At 37.9% G+C, this 20333-nt stretch overlaps 1 long non-coding RNA gene across 8 annotated transcripts in view; it reads right to left on the bottom strand.

Moving 5' to 3' along the window:
• Positions 1-19528: 19528 nt before the first annotated feature.
• Positions 19529-20333, bottom strand: part of LOC147655562 (uncharacterized) — a 43632-nt gene continuing 42827 nt past the window's right edge. For all 8 annotated transcript variants that reach the window (XR_015289109.1, XR_015289107.1, XR_015289101.1 and 5 more), the window contains one exon: positions 19529-19709. This is a non-coding gene — a long non-coding RNA (uncharacterized LOC147655562). The remainder of the gene's footprint in view (positions 19710-20333) is intronic.

Consider the following 20333-nt stretch of genomic DNA (forward strand, 5'->3'; position numbering starts at 1 on the left):
TTTTGGGATTTTTTTTGGGGGGGGTTGTTGTTTGTTTTTGTTTTGTTTTGTTTTTATTTTCCTGGAGAAAAAGAGGTATGAAGTTAAAAAGAGGTTATAAGGTTAAAAAGAGGCAATGGTTAGCTTCTGGCACTACTGTCATTCTGCACTTAGTCTCCCAAGGCTGCTGCAGGTATGCCTACACATAGTTTACCTACTCCTTGCTCTAAAAGGGGCACAGACATTGGTAGAAAGTTTTTTTATACTTGTCACTAATTCAGCTGATTCACTCATACTATTCCTGAACATCAGCAGTAAGAAGATACTGTGTTATAATAAATCATAAAGATGATTCCTGAAATAGCTCCAAGCCCAGATTCTATCCAGTTTTTGGCCATTTGAATGATTTTCTTTTTGGGTAAAAATTGGAATGCTTACTTACATAGCAGACAAGTGTGAACAGTGAGTTTCAGCTTTAGTGCTGCAGTGAAGAGCACGGCTGAGAACAGGGCAGAACAGCAGAATTAATGACATAATATGCCTTTTTTTTTTTTTTTTTTCCCCAGGTATGTGTATCCTCTCTAAAATGAGCAAGAAGAAAAGGCTTCCCTGTTACTTGGAACACAGTAGGGGTTTGTTGGAGCCGAACTGAAACATGTTCACAAGCTGGCTGGCTGTACTGCCGTACTCTGACAACAAGCTTACAGACACTGAAGGATGGTCAACTGCTACCAGAAAATGGAGAATTCCCTTTGCTTAACTCTGATATTTATTTATTTATTTAATTCTTAGTGTTATCATCTCAGCTGTGTTTTGGTCCCATTTGGGATAGGTAACAAATTGCCAGACATGGACACTAGACTCTTTAAATTATCCACTCAGAAATACACTCACAAACAATGATGTGACGTTATAACTCTGTGACCGTAACCTTTGCTGAAGGACCCTCAAAAACATCTGTTGTCACAGTAGCCCTGCCAACAACCTTGTTTGCTGATTGAAGAAACTGGAAATATTGCATGGCTTCTGGTGAGCAGTGCAGTGATGACCTCTTCTGTGTACTGCCAAAATGGTTGATTACTCAAGCAAGATAAATGAAGTTGGATCAAGAGCATCAAGCTGACTACTTGGTCAATACTGAATGCAAGAAAATGAAATTCATGAGCATGAAGAGGAACTTTTCAAAGAAGATAGGCCATTTAGGGGTTACTTTAAATGACAGTTGAGAAAATACAAGAACATACAACAGTCAAAAATTTTAAGGTGCTATCCAAAGCACATTGTTGTTTGTTTTTCTATAAACCTTTACAATTTTCCATATTTTTTTGTGTTTTGGGAGTTTTTATTAAACTCTGTGAATCTATTAACTAAAAAATATAAAATATTTTGATCGCTTAAATACAGAGAATATCACAACAAATATTTGCCAAATCACTCAATGAATAACTTAATACTGCTAACATACTATAGGAAAAGTCAGTAGAATAGAAGCATGCTGACAGGTTATGTTTTTTTCTTGAATGACTGGATAATTCTATGGTTAAGAGCACTTATAACAATTCAGGCAAAAAAAAAAAATATCCAAAGATAATAGGAAAAATTTTCACTAATTTCATGCCTCGTTTCTTTAAATAGTTTCATCATTATCTAAATGTTTTTTAGGTTTGAGTTTTGGTTTTTGTTTTTTAATTTGAACTTTTTATTACATTCTGGTTGGTTTATATTTATCACTTAATACAAATGAAGATCAGTCAAAATCAAGATGTGTCATTTAGACATGCAAAATTCATGAGTCAGTGAATGTGGTAATTGAATCTGAAAATAGAAAAAGTCCTCCAGAATGTTATTGTTGTCCTGAAGAAGAGCAAGTTTATACTAATACTTTCTAAGCTTCTCTGGAGAAATACAAAAAAACAAAACATCTTACTTTTTCTTACTCTTATTTCTCCACATTTTTTTGATGTAAAGCACTGTTTCCTTATAGAAAGAACACTAATATGAAGACAGTCATGTCCATATCTAATTATCAGTCTAGAAAGAAGAAGCATGTGTGAATTAGAGGACAGTGATATGCTGCAACATTTGTGAAAACAAAATATTAATAAAGAAATACTGTGACTCAACTGTAACTTCTGGGATTGTTCCTGATGTACCCTCTCTCCCCCTCCACATGGTTTATGTTGGAACAGGTCACAGTAGCCAGATTGAGTTCCCAATACCCTGAGAACAGACCCAAAAATAAACTGTAGTGAGAGAAGCTTTCCCTTCACTCAGACATGAGAGGGAATAAGCCCCAGCTTGGAAGTGAGATGATGGTCTCAGTGAAAATTAACATGCGGAATGCCTTTCAGAACTGGTGGCATTTGTTTTGATCTTCTTTTTCACACCTTCCTTGACTTGATAGTGACACAGAACCCTCTAAATTTTGTATTTTCCTACTCTCTATCTGCATTCTCTCTCAGCTGGGAGCACTCTTTGTTCAGTTGATTGTTCCTACCCATCGCCAAGGCTGAGATCATGCAAGGGGAGGATTGAACATCTCACTTTTCAAGTCTCCCTGAAGGCTGTGAAACCACATTAATTTTAAGTTCTTACCAATAGTGAAGCTAGAGAATTTTACAGAGTTATTTTTTAACTAGGGATACTTTCTGAAAATATAAAAGTTTCATTTATTATTGTAAATATATATATATATGTAATATATATATATAGATTGTAAATATGTATATATATATTCACATGTTTATACATAAGTATTCAATTATATATTGCATATTTTATATATATATATAATATATTCTATATAATACATAATATATATTCACATTATATATTATATTATATATATATATTTACATATAGTTGTCGTGTGGATAAGTAATGAAATGTCTCTATGTTGGCAGAGAGAACCAAGAAAAAACAGAGTGAAAAATAATACTACCTTAGTGCCATTGGTTCCTAATAAAGGTTGTTATCTCTCAGGCAAAGTGTCATGCACTTAAGAAATGAAGAATGTCAAGATGGGGCATGCCTATTTTAAAAAGTGCAGTTATTTTTAGCTCTGACACCAGCTATTAATTTTGCAGCAAGTGTCTGAACTCAGTGGAGCAAAGAAAGTTATAAACACTTTGCTTTCTCCAAAAGGAACTTAATAGGTTCGTTACCTCAAATTGCTGCTGTCAGATTACCCACAGGGCTGAGAAGCATGGCCACAAGAAAGCATAAAACCTTGTGAGGGGGACAAAGAGGTAGGAGTGCAGAGTCTGCCCTCAGCAAAACCAGTGGTGCGATGCTACTGGCATGGTTTCTTCAGCATGTGACAGTAGCCAGCAGAAGCAAAGGAAAGAGGCTGGAAACAGGCACATGACTCAGTAATGCAGACAAAGAGAAATCAAAAAGAGGTTGTGGACAGTGAAAAAAAAAAAAAAAAAAAAGGTGTTTCCTTAGTCTTAATAGCATATTTTACACAGTGTTTTACATACTGGCTGAAAAGGCCAGAACCTCCTTTGCAGTGAGGTCTGTCAGAAAGTGATGGCGTGATGTAACTGAGCTGGATGGCTTCTTTCAAACTCCAACGATAGACACAGATGGAGGCCAGAGGGCTCAATCTGGAGCTCAGGCCACTGGATGTGTTTGGGATGAGGCGGCAGGTCTGAGGTCAGGTCAGGTCAGAGAGAGGTGTTTTCTACCCAGCCATTGCAATATCTCCCTGAATGAGTATTGCAGTATATCCTTAAAGAGCTCTTACTAGAAACCTCAAATCTCATTTTTTTCATGTCTAAAAACTGAGTTTCAGTGACAGGTGTTCAGTACTTTTTTCCTCTTGTTAGAATAAGAAAGAAGGGAAACAGTCAATAAAACCCCTTTGAATTTGGGCATTTGTGTTGGAACTGCACCAAATTGACTCAGTCATTGAAACTCTAGGGAAACTAAACGATACAGACAAAATGCATTCATTCCCACATATATAACTGAGTACTTTTTGTTAAAAAAAAGCGCCAAAGTAACATAGGAAACCTATTTCCTGCTCAACAAGCTGTTTAATGGTCAATCTGTCTGGCAACTGAACTCCCTCCACACTATGGTAAAAAATTAATGATGCCAAAGTTTAAATAACTTTTAAATCATGTCTCAAAATCTTCAAAATTAAAAATTATTTTATACTCTTTACTGCAGAGAGGAAATACCTTGATTTCCTTATTAATATTCACAAATTAAAGGATTTTGTTTAGGAAATATTAGCAGTTATAAATGTTAGTTATTTTCTCATTGAACTGCTTCTCTCCTCTTTTCAAATTTCTCTGAAAGAACAGGAAAATGGGAACTAAGCTCTCTTCATTTCATTGTGAACCTAATTCTACCAAATCTGAGGACATAACTGAGTCCTCAGAGATAACAACTCCTTTCCTGAATCCAGGCATTTACTTAAGACCTTGTTCAAGTTAGCATGGTAAGTTTTCCAGGTTCTGATCCCATGGTGCTTTTCTCTGAGTTCATAGGAAATGAGCACATTGTGTAGAGGACAGAATATGTCACCAAATGTTCCCCTATTATGCTAGAGGGATATATTTCATACTTTATTGTCTATCTTGGAATATCCCTGTATTTGTTCTGGGATACTATAGTTCCAACACAATGCATTCAGGGAGGGGATAAAGGAGAAAGAAAAATAATTCCTTAAATTAGTTTGATCTAATAACATTCAGTGGCAAAAGAATCCAGGCTTCCAAATTTCTGGTCAAAGAGAGCTTAAGAAGGTAAGAGAGTAAAGAAATGAAGAATTTAATAAAATGTTTGTGCTTCATTGAGCCTTTTGCTTACTGTGAATCTCAGAAATCAAGTCCAGAGCTATTGAAGGGATGCATAGTACTAAAGAAGTAATAAACTGTTGTAAGCTATGCATTCATCCACCTGCAGTTCTCAGACATGCAGGAGCTGTTAAACACTGTTGTGTGGTTTCCTGCTAATGGGCAGAGACACATGCAGCTTGTGTACTCTACATTCATGATGGATCTGTGTGTTAGATTGATTTCTTCCTACTCCTACTGATGTTCTTTCTGTTCTGAAATAATTCTGTCATGTGTCCCTAAATTTTTTGTCTGAAGAGTAGATAAGAGATTTTTAAGGAATATAAATTGAACAGATGCAAACTACATTAACTCATATGAGACTTTTACTCATGTAAGACATTTGCTGCTTTCTTCTTCAGATTCACTGATAAAAATACCCACTGTCATTCTCCTTACAATTAAAGCATCATTAATTCACAATGTTTTTCAAATGTCCTCTGACACAGAATATTTAAGGGACATAATTCTGTGCTTTGAACTGGTGGATAATAAAATTATAATATGTGTAAACCAGTGCCCTCAGAATTCAAGCCATGGAAAAAAATAGAAAGCATTGGGAAAAGTAGGATTTTTAAAGCTTCATGATAACCAAATGGGAATTTGAATGCTGACTGTATTTTCCTTGAAATTGAGCAAATAATAGCAAAAGGGATTGTGTGGTTTTTCGAGTCTCAAGCTGTAACATGCCGGTCGTGTGTGGGGAGAAGAAAATCCGCAACTTGCGCTCCAGGTGCTCATGAGACAAACAACCTCGTTTATTATTCAGAAGTCACTTAAATACCCAATTCAAATCTCCCAGGCTATACAGCCATTGGCTGAGATCTTTCTCCCTGCCCAGCTTCCTGGACAGTGATGCGCTTCTCTTCTTGAATGGGGATGGCTGAGGGTCCTCTGTAATTTATCCAGGGACATGTTCAGGCATGAACTAGGCTAGCTGAATTGTGTTATGGTCAGATTTACTTTGTCCAGTCCAGGCCAGCTGTACTGTGACAATACTGTGACATCAAGTTTCTTTAAAAATCATACCATTCTGTACATATCAAGACACCAAGAGTTCTGTTAACTAAACTTTCTGAGACAAATTAATTGTAAAGGATTCAGTAACTTTCTTTCTGTGGTCTTTCCCTGACCCTTGTTCATATCTAAATATTAAAGAACTTCAACCAAAAAAGACCTAACTTGGTATGGTCCAAACACATGTGTTGATGACTTGAACATTTCCAGCGCAAAGGTCCCTTTGTGAGAGATGATGCTTCTAAACTTGACAAGGAATGATATTTTGCAATGGAGCTGAATAAAAGAATGGCATTTTCTTAGGATTTTACAAATCGCTTTTTCTTATTTCCTATCACAACCTTACACTCTCCTGAAGTATCTTCTTAAATCTCCCATTTTAGGAAGCACAGACACATCTAATTTTCAAGTTATCTTTAGCTACACTAAGTGTTTAAACCTCCACAAGCAGATACTTTTATCTTCCTGCTGCAAGTCTACAGAGGCCAGACAAACATTTTCTGACTCTTAGCATGACTCTAAGTGTAGATAAAGTTTACAGACATCTGGGACCAGGCAAACACTTGGCATTCACCTGCTTATGTGGCTGTCCTGATCCCTGATTCTGTCAGAATCAGTTTAATAGCCTGGCAGCTGGCTGAAATTTTCATTTATTTCAGCAGCTTAGGAACTGATTGCCTCTGTTGTGTCACAAAGACAGCTTGTCCTGGTATATTTTTTTTTTTTTATGCAACCATGTCAAGTATTCATTTTTAGCAACTTAATTCTAAACTTCAGTGATTTGAATGTTGTCAGTTTCTTTGTACTTCCCTCTAAGTAAAAAAAAAAATAAATAAAGCAATGGACAAGTAACAAAAGAGGTGCCATAAATACATGTTTAAACAAGCCAACAAATTTAGTTATCCAATATATAGAAAGACTTTCATCAACACAAATGTTCTTGAAAACACAATGTAATTATTGGTATATTCATGAGAGGCTGTTATAATGATACATCTTAGCACTTGTCAGTCTCCATATGTGTATTTTGCTTAATTTTAATTCATTTTTGATCTCTTGAGTGCCTAACTGCAGGAGCTTTAAGTTGTTGCTGAATGTGTGACTTTTGTTTTGAGAACTTGGTGCTCACAAATGCAAAAAATTTTTGATGCTCAATGTAAAGAACACATCCTTACCCCCATTAAACAGTATCCTTCATAAATTCTGGTGTTTGCTGACTACCTGCAAGAGTTCCAGCATCTTAACCCCTGACATATAACAGCGCTTCCTTGCTAGAGTGCAGCTGCATAGTGCTTTGGATAAAATCAGCAAGCTTCAGCAGTGCTTTGGGCAAAAACTCTTGCAAGAAAGTTAAACATTAAGTGGAAAGTGTAAGACAATCATTCATGACGATTGGTAACACTCAAGACAAGTGGAGCAATGATACCTAAAGTTAAAACTGAAGAATCACAAACACCTTTGAGGAAAAACTTCAAACACAGAGGGAAAACTGGAAAACAGTGATGCAGAAAAGGTCCCTCCTTTTGATGCAGCTGTAAAGGAGCTCTCAACACTCATAGAAACTCCCTCTAGCCCAGCCCTGCTGGTTAAGTACAAAGGAATCCTCTTGCAAGCTGCAAAGCTTCAGCCTTGAAGACAACCAGCCACGGAGCTCTGAATCCCTCTCAGCCCACCTGACTGTTGGCAATTAATGCTAAGACAAAAATGATAATGTTGACACCCACACAGTCTATTTGAAATTTATAAAACCTAACCATGATAAATTAGAAAGTAATTTTAATCTAGATTTTATATATATAAAATGATGGAGAAATATTTTGTCTGAATGTTACTGACCATCTCTAAGATTTTCATAAACCAGTGTCAAATCAGATGACTTTAAATTTGTTTTACACAAAATGGACTTGCCTCAAAAGATAACAACTCAGCTTAAAGTGATATAGAAAGAAGTAAATTATGCTAGCCAGGGGTACAGACCCATCTCCTCAAATTGACATCAAACACCTCAAATCTATAACTCACCTTAGACTGAACACACATTAAGCTTGGCCAGATGGACTGACAGTATTTTAATGAGAACATTCTGTTTCCCTTTACTTCTTTATTTTGGTCTTGTTTTAATAGCACATTGCAGATTTATCTCTTAAATGCAGGTCCTATGAAGTATAATAGCAGATATTTTAAAGTTGTATGTTGTTGCCATATGGAAAAAGAAAAGAAAAAAAAAACCAACAAAGTTTGTAAACCTGTATTCAACTGAGGCAAATTTGTGCTATCTGCAGGCATCTTCTTTCAAAGCTGAACCCAGCTTTCAAGTGGGATCCTGAAGGGCCATTTACACCACAAAATTTTCTTTGGAAAATCAAGTGACACTAATTTTTTGTTTGTTTGCTTTGGGAGTTTTAATGTTTTTCATAGTTTAAATTTTGGTAACTTGTGCATCTCTATGGACAGTCTGAGTGTTGGCCTGCTATTCCTGGAAGGACATAGTTTGGACACTAGGCTTAAATTCTATGTGAACTAGAAATTTTAGTGTGAGGGAACATGAGTTATTTTAATGTACTCATTTAAGTTCAAGAGCAGGTTAAATGGGTTGAATTAATTCATATGTCACCATCTAGAGCTATGAGACCAAAAGTTCAGCCAGCTCAGCAACCCATTCCTGGTAGAAGCCAGCAGTGGCTGCTTAGGGAAAGGGTAGAAGGCATCAGGCATGTGTAGAGTAATCTTAATCTATAATCTGGTTATATATTCCCACCTTTTGGCAGAGGTTTAGGGACTTGTGGAGGCAAAGATTACATGCAGATCAGAAAGTTTATTGGTCATCCATGGACCTGTTTTTAATTCAGGTGTCTAATCCCCATTTACACTTTTGATTTCCAAAATTTGTTCATGCAGGGAGTTCTACCATCAGTGCATTATTAAAAGTACCTCTCTTTTGCTTCAGTTTAAATATTTTGCCTGATAATTTTAATGTCTTCTCCTGAGTTCTTATACTGGGAGGAAAGGCAAATATTAAATCTCTGTATGATAGTTTTCCCTCTTTACCTCCTGCAAACAAATTATGATTTTTTAGACTTCTATCATATTTGTCTTCTTCTCTCTTTTTCGAGTTAAAATCTTAGTCTAATTCATATTAACGAATGTTCTTTTCAAGTAATATTCTGTCTTTTTCTTAACTTGATTAATTTGTTCTTTTCTAATTAGCAGGAAGGATGAGAACCACATAGTGAATAAGTAATGTAGGCTTACCAGGTATTTTGCAGCCAGAATTATGTTCTGTTTCTGTTCTGTTCTATTCCAAATAATTCCCAATATAATTTGCCATTGTCAATTTGACTTGCACTGATCCAATTAATTAAAAAAAAAACTCCAAAGCCTAATCTAAGCTGGTTTGGTTTGGTTTGGGTTTTTTTCCTGTGATTCAAGGCCACAAATAGATTTCACTCTGACTCCAGGGGCATGTAAACAGTTTAGTTACAGTGCAAGAAGGCATCATTAAACAGGCTGACCACAAATGGACCATGATTACTAAAGTCCCTTCAACTTAATGATGCATATTATATTTACCATAGGTGTAGGCACGGTCTATTGAAATGAGTGCTGGGAAATCTGTTCAGTTTGGGCCTCAGCTTGTCCAAACAGGGTTAGTTCTTAATAATATTTTCCAGTTTGAATGTAATGTCGCAGTTTAGTCTAGTGTAAATACACTGAAGAAATCCATCAGGTGTGCTACATGTGTGGGGATTTACATTGCATTTTCCCTGCTTGAAATTATGAATGGTTTAATAGAGAATCCACATATTAACAGCTTCAACTTTTCCAATATTGTTTTTATTTATTTTTTTTGTTTTGTTTTAGTTTATTTTAGTTTATTTTAATTTATTTTTGCTTTTTTATGTTATTTATTGTTGGCAAAATAAAAAAAAATTAAGATGTTTGTAAATCAGAGATCTTTTATGTACTAATGTGTTTAAGTCTCCATGCTTTCTTTCCTCATTACTTCACCAAGAAATTTAAGAAAACCTATTTACATTACTGCTGAGGAATGAAGTGAGGAAGGAAAGAATGAAGTGAGGAAGGAAGGAAGTGAGGAAGTGAGGAAATGAGGAAGTGAGGAAGTGAGGAAGTAAGTGAGGAAGGAAGTAAGTGAGGAAGGAAGTGAGGGAGGAAGTGAGGAAGTGAGGAAGTAAGTGAGGAAGGAAGTAAGTGAGGAAGGAAGTGAGGAAGGAAGTGAGGAAGGAAGTGAGGAAGTGAGGAAGTGAGGAAGGGAGGGAGTGAGGGAGGAAGGAAGGCAGGAAGGCAGGCAGGCAGGCAGGCAGGAAGGCAAGAAGGCAAGAAGGCAAGAAGGAAGGCAGGCAGGCAGGCAGGAAGGGAGGCAGGGAGGCAGGGAGGAAGGAAGGCAGGAAGGTAGGCAGGCAGGCAGGCAGGCAGGAAGGAAGGCAGGCAGGCAGGAAGGCAGGAAGGCAGGAAGGCAGGAAGGAAGGCAGGCAGGCAGGAAGGAAGGAAGGAAGGCAGGAAGGAAGGCAGGAAGGCAGGAAGGCAGGAAGGCAGGAAGGCAGGAAGGAAGGCAGGAAGGCAGGAAGGCAGGAAGGCAGGCAGGAAGGCAGGCAGGAAGGCAGGCAGGAAGGCAGGAAGGCAGGAAGGCAGGAAGGCAGGCAGGCAGGAAGGCAGGAAGGAAGGCAGGCAGGCAGGAAGGCAGGCAGGAAGGCAGGCAGGAAGGCAGGCAGGAAGGAAGGAAGGCGGGCAGGAAGGAAGGCAGGAAGGCAGGAAGGCAGGAAGGCAGGAAGGCAGGCAGGAAGGCAGGAAGGCAGGAAGGCAGGAAGGCAGGAAGGCAGGAAGGCAGGCAGGAAGGAAGGCAGGAAGGAAGGCAGGAAGGAAGGCAGGAAGGCAGGAAGGCAGGAAGGCAGGAAGGAAGGCAGGAAGGAAGGCAGGAAGGAAGGCAGGAAGGCAGGAAGGCAGGAAGGCAGGAAGGAAGGCAGGAAGGCAGGAAGGCAGGCAGGAAGGCAGGAAGGCAGGAAGGCAGGAAGGCAGGAAGGAAGGAAGGAAGGAAGGAAGGAAGGAAGGAAGGAAGGAAGGAAGGAAGGAAGGAAGGAAGGAAGGAAGGAAGGAAGGAAGGAAGGAAGGAAGGAAGGAAGGAAGGAAGGAAGGAAGGAAGGAAGGAAGGAAGGAAGGAAGGAAAAATTGATTTGATGAGAAGGCAAGTGAGCAGACTTCTTTCATATTATCACATTTTAAAGTACCCTTTGTAACTCCAATCCTAATGCTGCTCTTTAAGACAATGAAATTTTGAGGAAATAAGATAGCCAACAAACTTTTGCTTTGCCTTTTCTGAGAGGGGTAAGCTTTCCCAAAACTCTAATTATGAAAATTTTAAAAACCTAGTATTACTGTATATTCAGTCTACAGCAAATATGATAGGAGAACTCAGATCAGCAAGAAAAGCACTGAGTGGGTAGAAGATTTTTTTTTTAAACCTCTGGGGAGAAGGAACAATAGCTCTACAAGAAACATGATCATTTGGGGGAGCATGAGCTGGGGAATATGACCTTTAGAAAGAGTTAAGGCTGCATAAATTGCACCTGTACAAAAAACCAGTGAAATTATTCTTCTCTCCCTGGCTGTCAGATTCATGGAACCAGAGAGAGACTGGCAAGAGAGAGAGCGCAGACAACTGCTGGGTTATGGTTGCAGGTGTAATATCTTTCCTCAAATAACCTGTAGTATTTCTGTAGCCAGCCTGATATCTCACTTTGTTTTATTAGTCTCCTGATGAAGTGATGCATAAAATGCTGTGCTATAGAAGCAATGCCCTAGAGTTACAGAATTTTGGGGTCACTTAAGTTGGAAAGAAATGTCTGAAAGATGGTTTGTTAGGAATGCTAAATTGTCTCTAATGTAATATTTTTGGTACTTTGAACACTTGGAAAACTATCATCACCAGTGTATAGGTAGAAAAAACACCAGTACTCCTTTGATAACAAACACGTCCTATAGTCTTCCCTGGCCTTTATTTTTCTGTAAGGTCGTTTTCCACATTCTCCTCTTTCCCTCTTCTGCCCCCTGAACCAGGCTATTAAGAGAACAGTAAGTTTAGATAAACACTTCCTCCTGTGTAAATTTTCATCACTGTGATAATGTTTAAGTCATGACAATACCAGGAAAAAAACTCACTAGTGGAGCTGACTTTTTTTACTTTTTGTTTTTCTACTGTTTGCTTTTTAAATGAAAACAATGACAGCCATGCAGAGACTGTTCATTACAGAACACATTCTGTAATGTCTCACTTCCCAAGAGGCAGAAGGGATCCACAGTGTACAATTAAAATGTGTTATTATTTTGTTTTTCCCTTTTACCTCTACTCTCCCCGCTTCCTGTCTCCCTTCTTCTTCTCTTTTATCTTAATAAAGCAGTACTTAGAGAGTGCTTTGGCCTCTTTCAGAAACAATATTTTTCCTCTAACTTTAGTCATTACATCTTCACCATTCTGTTAATTTATTTTTTCTCATTAATTTGGTAAGAAAACCATTTATCAAGAACAGTTCTTCATGCTTGTGAATTTTTTCAGCCTTTGAACTCAAAAAGGCAGTATTTTTTAAAGATGACCCTGCAAAAACTATGTTTTGTACACCATGTTTGCACAGTTGCAGCTTCCTTTAAAAGGAAATGGGCACATTATTCTGAGCTGTTGATGCAACTTGTACTTTCATGGTTCAGAGCCTTTAAGGAACACCTAGCAGGTCCAACAAAACTTTGCTCTTTTTGTGAGCCACTGCTGCATGCCACTGGTCAGTAAAACATCCTTCTTCTTAGGAGGTCTCTGGATAGAGCAGTGATCCTTACATTATTGTTTCAGAGGAAATAAGCACAAGCAATGTTGATCCTTATGGAAAACACCCTGAGAAAGCTAGGGAATGAATATTAATAAGAAAGGTGCAACTCCTCGTTATTGAATTTCATCTGTAATAGATAATGAATAGTCATCTCAATATTTCATAGCATGCATTCAACAGGAAGGCTCTTGATTTTGTCAGCTAGCAGCAAGCATAATGAGACATTTAACTGGGGACATGCTGTCTGAACTGCAATTGGACAGGAGCACTTACTTGTTTAGGGATGTGGTACTTCTTCTGGGAGAAGACAAGAGAGTAGAATGCATTTATTTAAAGAAAATAATATGCATGTATAAACCGAGTAGCAATTATTATCATGTTTTTCCAGGTTATTTTGTAAAATTGATCTGGTTATTTTATATAAAATAGGAAAAAGGAAGAAAATTGTGCAATTGTTGGGTTTTTTTGTTTTGTTTTGGTGTTTTTCCTTGTCCAGGATTGTGCATAACAAGAAATATATCATTGCTGTAAAATTTTCTTGCATGCTTTGTACATAAGAGAAATTTGTTTCTTTTTTGTTGAGCTTCACAGAATAATCATGATTTTTTCCCCCAGAAAGGTAAGGAATCTTCATAATTTAAATTAATTTCAAAAGAAAATGCACAGCATGTGAGCAAATTCATTTGATCTGAATGTCAGGATATCTGCAAGCCACATCCTTAAACAGAACATGTGCTCATCAAAAGTGCACACAAGTAATTAAACTCAACCCTAATTTTCTTATATGTAATTAAATTTCATAGTGTGTGGAGTATTGTGAAGTTACCTGCCGAGGGTTTCAATAAGCTCTGGCAGCATTAAAGATAGCATGTTTATGCCATCACAGTAAGAAGTTTAAAAGTCACTGATTCCCTAAGTGTTAAAACATATAGCAAACTGTTTTTCCATTTCATTTGAACAGTAAATTCACATCTCTACACAAATCCCCTTGCTGCAGCTATGGTTTTTTCAGTATCTTCTGTTTGCTAAAGGGGTAAAAAGTGGTAATTTTGCTTCTGCAGAGTGGCATTCAGCTTGCAACTGGTCTCAACAGCAGGTAAGAATTCTTTATGAATTTAAGTGTCCTTTCTCCTGATGAGTCTTTGGATTTTTAACTGTTCTTCAAGAGCCACTTAAAAGCTGACCAGTTTGTGGCTTATATTGTATCACTGAACTCTGTGGGTTGAAAAGAAACATTCAAAGGTGTATTTCTTCTTTTGCTTTTACAACAGCTTCATAGCTGGGAGGCTTACAAATGCTGTGAGGTGAAATAAATGATTTGGAGTACATTTATTTGTTGTGATGTATTCAATATGCTGTATTGTCCATAGTCTTTTCATTTCCATTTCCCCCACCCTCCCCACCATGGTAAACTGAGATAGTTCAGCTTCAGAAGTAAAGTCACATCTTCTTTTCAGGTCTGTCTAGAAAAATACTTTTCTGTCCTAGATATGAGAAAGGAGAATTACAAGTTTATACTTTTATTATGAGTAGTAACAATTTTTAGGCAACATTTTCTGCAGGCTTGAGTGGATGTGATTTGCACATAACAGCACCTACAAGGCCAAAAGTAACAGAATGTGAAATATGGCAATAGAACTAATATACCAAACCTCATGTCAAATTTATTAATAATTCTCAGGCTTACTTATGTCGAAGTACAACAATACTACAGATCAGATTAATCTGATGATTATGAATGGAAAGACTAAGATGAAGGGGAAACCCATGCAAAAAATTGTGACTCTAAGTGGCCAAATATATCACTATTAACAATATTTGAAATGCTAGATAGCTCTCTATCCTGAGGAGACTTTATGATAGCCTTGTTTATGTTACATATTAAGTTCTGGACCTTTAAGACTGGCTCTGAGAGTGAAGGGGGGGAAAAAGAAGCTGCAGTTTGTGTTCAGAAAGAGCCCTCACTCCCCCACATCCTGCTCCTGGACGGTGTTGTCTGCAGCATGGACAGACAGCGGGACAGAGCTCTCCTTTGTTTTTAGTTAGTTTTTAGATAGCTGAGGCAGAGAAGTTCCCCAGACTGTTTTACTGGTTTTCCCCTTTTTCTTGGATCTGTTCAAACCTGCTCTGGACTGCAAACCCAGCCAAACCCCAGGAGCTCACACCTGTGGCCCACTGGGGCCTGGGCCTTGGCACTTTCCAGTGCTGAAGGGACTGATAAGAACCTGAGTGAGCCGAGCTACACCATGTGAAAAGGACTTTTTCTGGATTTGCCATCTCATTGAACAGCAAGAGGTTTTATTGCTTAATATTAATCAATTTCTGTTAAATAAACAGGTTTTTTCCACTTTTCTCCAAGGAAATATTTTTCCTGAACCAGTTGAAGGAGGGGCCGCTTGAATTTGCTTTCTGGAGGGACCCCGGGACCCCATTCAGAAGTTCTCTCCAAAATTTGCCATAAACCAGGACACTCTCCCACCCATGACAACGCAAAGAAGCTGACAAGAGGAGCTTAAAACTTTGTACCAATCTCAGAGTTTAGACATCATTGGCACAAGTGAAACTTGGTGGGATGTGTCCTATGACTCAAGGGCCATGTTTGATGGTTACAGGTTCCTCAGGAGGGGTAAGCACAGCAGACAAGGCAGGGATGTGTTGCAATGTAATGGAAGGGGTGGAATGTATGGAGTTTATAGTTGTTAGTGATGGGGCTGAGAGTCTCTGGGTAATGATTAAGGGACAAACAAATAATATGGATGTCATTGTGGGAGTCTAATATAGACCACCTAGCCAGGACAATGATGCCAAGGAATTATTCCTTGAGAAACTAAGAGATACATCTAAATCAACTGCCTTTGTCCTTATGAGAGATTTAGATTTGCTGGAAATTGACTTTGAGCATCACAGCTGACATGAACAGATCCAGAAGATTTCTAAAACAACAGGGTGACAACTTCAAGCTACAGGCACTCAGAGACCTGCCTAGGAAAGATATGCTGCTTGATTTGATGCTTGTCAGCAGAGGAGGTCTTGTGAGTGAAGTGGAGATTGGGGGCCATCTTGGCCACAGCAACCACAAAGCGACTGAGTTTAACATCTCTGTGGACAGGAAGAAAAGTGCCAGCAAAATTTCAACTCTGGATGTAAAGAGAGCAGACTCCAAGCTGCTCAGGGAATTAGTGAGTAAGGTTCCCTGGGAAAATGTTTCTGAAGGTGCTAAAATCCATGAGTGCTGGTCACTTTTTAAGCACCACCTCCTACAGGCACAGGAACAGGCAATCCCTGAATGTCAGAAGTCAAGAAGAGAAGGCTGGCTGAAGAACAGGGATCTTCTCCTGGAAATAAGGTAAAAAAGGAAGGTGTATACCCATAGAAGAAAGGAGAGGTGACATGGGAGGAATACAGAGATGCTGCTTGCCACAGGGAGGCCGGAACCATGGGATGGAACAAGAACAGGAGGTTTTAAATACGTTAATGGCAAAAGGCAGTGCAGAAATTGCATCTCCCAGGATGAGGATGGTCACCCCACAAACAGAGACTTAGAGAACATGGAGATGTTCAGTGCCTTCTTTGCCTGTGTCTTCAGCACTAAGAGTTTGTTAGTGCCCTGAGTTAGCCAACCATGGCTGAGAATGAGAGAATACCAGTTGACCCTGAAGTTGTGAGAGAACTTCTTCACCTAGATCCCTATAATTCTATGGATCCTGATATGATTCATCCAAAAATACTTAAAGACCTGGCTGGCACCACTGCAAGGTCCCTCTGAGCAATTTTTTAATAGTCTGGGAAATCTGGAAAGGTTCCAGTTGCTAGGAACTGGCCAAGAGTGTCCCAGTTTTCAAAAAGGGCAAGGATGACCTTGTAAACTTCAGGCCTGTAAGTCTCACTTCTTGCTTGATATGGTTATGTAGAAGAACATTCTGGGGGGTGCTGAATAACACCTGAAAGGCAACACAGTCATTGTTCACAGCCAGCACGACCTCATGAGAGGAATGTCCTTCTTATTGAACTCAATTTCCTTTTATAAAAGGATAAACCGCCTGGTTACCATGGGAAGCAAGCCATCATTTTGGATTTCAGTAAAGCTTTCAACAGTGTATCTCACAGGATCCTTCTGGACAAAATATCTGGCACACAGCTGGATAAACACATCACTGATAGGTCAGACACAAAGTGTTATAGTGAGTAGGGTGATATCAGACTAGCAACCTGTTGTTAGTGGGGTTCTTCATGACTTCGTCCTCTGCTCTTTGCTCTTCAAAACCTTTGTAAATTACTTGGATGTAGGACAGGAAGGGATACTAAACAAGTTAGCAGAAGATACTAAAAGCTTCAGCATTAAATGGCATTTTTGTTTGAAGTGATAGTATTTTATATAACACACAGGGTTTATATTTAAGGTGGGAAGGCAAATTAGTCTATCAATATAAAATGGTGATCTGGAAAGTATCAAGTCTTTTTTTTTTTTTAAAAAAAAAAAAAGAGAATAACTGTATGCAGTCTGTAAAGGAAAAGTCCGATGCAATATTTTTGGAATGAAAGACCTCATGGTTCTATCAAACTGGCTACGAATCATTAGTAAAGTAATGGAGAGTAAGATGCTTTAGCTTTTAAATTGAGTGTGTAACGGAAGACTCCTGAAGATTGCAGTCCGAACACTAAGATACCCAGTTTCCTTACATGCTTCCCCAGCCACACATATAAATTACATCATCTGAGTGTAACTCAGTAAAGGAAGAAGCTCTTCCACCTCTGTGAAACAAAAAAGCAGCAAGAAACAGCTCATTGTCCACAAACACATATGTTTTATCTCGTGTGTCTTGAAAACTTGATCTTCCTCAGTGATTTCTGTAATCCTTAATGCTTTAACTGCCCAATTCACTGCTTTGTTCTCTTTTTTAGTTTTAAATCCCCAAAAAGGCCAAGTTAAAGCAACAGGGCAGACACCTGCTAAAACATTTCTCCAGAAATATTTACAATTCTTTTCTCTTTTGAAGAGAACTCAGTGTTAGCCTGGGGAATCTGTTGTCAGCCTGCTGTGTCTGTTTCGTGTGCATTAGCCACAGAAGCTCTGCCCATTTTTTATTGAAAACTGTTAATCTCTGGATGCCACATTCATGATCACTGAAGTAAGGTCAGGAAGCAAATGTCAGAGGCTTTATTCTATGTAGCAGCATCTGACAAAGAAGATCATTGTTGTTTTTGAAAGAACTTTTTGTGTGTGTTTGAAAAATATCTATTCTATTTAGATACACTAGTCTTCATCACTTCTTGCCACATCAGAGTGCAGCTAGCAGAATACCAGTGGTTTATAAAGTCTGTGCAGAGAAGCAGAAAGATCCAAGATAATGCTCGTAGCAGTATCTGATGAATTACAAACAAAACACACTATCTCATAATAATGAATCAACAAATGTTCTTCAGAAATCTCAAAACAGCCTGCAACTTCACAAAGAATAGAAATATTTTGTTTTGTTTATTTTGTAGGTGTTCCTGGATGATAGAATGCTTTATGTCTTTGGAAACTATTATAATAAATGATAAAAGTATCCAATGTAATTGCTTACATACTACCTATGTGCAGAAAGCTAACAATTTATTGTAATTGGGATTGAGCTTGGGACCACCAGGATAAATAACAGTCTTCACTCTAAAAGACAAACTCCTATACTTCAGAGCTGTAGAGAAATATTTTGTATAAATCAGAAATAAAAGATATTACATTCCTTACCTTGAGCAGAGTTAATACCAGACTGCCTATGACCTGAGAGTGCAAGTCTGGCTGATGGTAGAAAATTCCACATATGAGTTTCCAGGAGATGTTGTGTGTCATCAAATAATTTTACCATGGAGGGTGGTCCTTGATGTAAAAGAGGAATTACCATAGGTACCAGGTTCAGAAATAATGATGTGACATAATGCATCTTCCTCCACGATTAACTTTGCAGCTTGCCTCTGTCCTAATCTAATAGGTCTTTTCTCAATATATGCTCCTTCCAAGCTAGAAAGAGGAGCTGGAAAAAAACATGAACTATTAGGCATGAGGAAAACAACTTTTTCACATAACAGGCTTGTCCAGCATGTGATTATTTCTTGTAAAGTATACACTTAGACTTCTATAATGGATTTTTTTTCTTGAACTCCACTGTTAGAGATTGTTCTCCCTGTTTCTGGATGTGCTCCAGATGGTAACATTGCCATTTGTTGCTATGGAAATCAGTGCCAGAGGTTGCAGGGCTAGTGAGAGTGTGCTGGGTAAATCACTTAATGGAACATGACATTGTCAGACATCTATTATCTTTCATTTATGGCAGTTTAATTTTCTCTGTTACTTTTCTGAGCTGCTACCACTTACTGATTAATAGCCCTGGTACAAAAAGTATTTTTTAATGTATTGTGGCTTTATTGTAAACCTTTACCCCTGCATTATTCAGATGCTTGTAACCCAGGTTTAAAATAAGTGGATATTACAAGGAATGGAATCTCATCTTACAAGACTCTGTGAACTTTGTATGAACTAAATTTTCTCAGGAAAATTAGCTAGGAGAAAGTACATGTACACCAGAAAAACAGGTGACTAGTGTGTGATGTTTATATTTTGTAAACTTAGTTAAGCTATGATATTGATAACGTGAATACAGAAATTTAATTTAAATTTTTATTTGCCCTTCAATTCTATATATAATACGATAAAAGAAGGCTAAAGGTCAGTGATGCTAGTGTACAGTAACAGGGAAAAAAAAGCATGGGCATTTAAGTTCAGTGTACAAACTAGTAAGTGATACTTGACGAGGCACCCTGTTTACTGCAAAACAGAAAGATCTTAACTGGAAAAAGAACAGACATGAGGAATTTTAATAACATTTGTACATTTATTTTTAAGAGAACCAATCTTTTTTTTTCTTTTAGCAGAAGCTGAAATCCTTAGATGATCCTTAGATGCATGAGAGATCTGAGAAGTGTTCTTAAGAACCAGAATTTTTTCTTTTTGCACCTTTTCTTGTTCATGCTTCCATCTTCAAGGCCATGTTTTCTGTGGGGAAAAGTGTTGGAGTGACATTAAAATAAGATCTTCTGATGTGCTTCACAGCTAAGAAGCTGACTGCTATTAATCTTTGACTTCAAAACAAGAAACAACTATATCTGTTGTCACCTAGGAAGTACAAAAGCATCACATTAGGTGCAGTGCAGAATATAACTTTACTGCACTAGTCAACCACTACAATATCTGGAATAAAGTTATATATATTTAAAGTTTATATGATAATTCATGTTCAGGACTTCTTATATATCAGCTCTGTATAAATCACTCAGTATCATGAATAATTACTCTCATTAACCTCTCTTTCTCTTTCTCTCTCTCTCTCTCTCTCCTCCTACTTCTTCTTGAAATATATTGTAAGCCTGATGTAAAAATCCAGTGAAAACCTTGCCAATATTCCATTTGGATAATCCAAAGTTGCCAAGTGCTTTATTCTATCTAGATGTTCTAAAATTTGCAAGTAAAAGTTGTTTTTCATTGAACCTCCAGAGAACTTTGTTTTTTCTCCCACACATCTCCAACAGTATGTACAAATATCTTCCCCTAAATACACTGCATGGGACAGGACAAGTCCAAAGTAGAAAATCTCCAACTGGCAAATCAGCCAGGTGAACC

The sequence above is a fragment of the Cyanistes caeruleus genome, chromosome 1 (assembly GCF_971803275.1).
Source record: "Cyanistes caeruleus chromosome 1, bCyaCae1.hap1.1, whole genome shotgun sequence".
Classification (NCBI taxonomy): Eukaryota; Metazoa; Chordata; class Aves; order Passeriformes; family Paridae; genus Cyanistes; species Cyanistes caeruleus.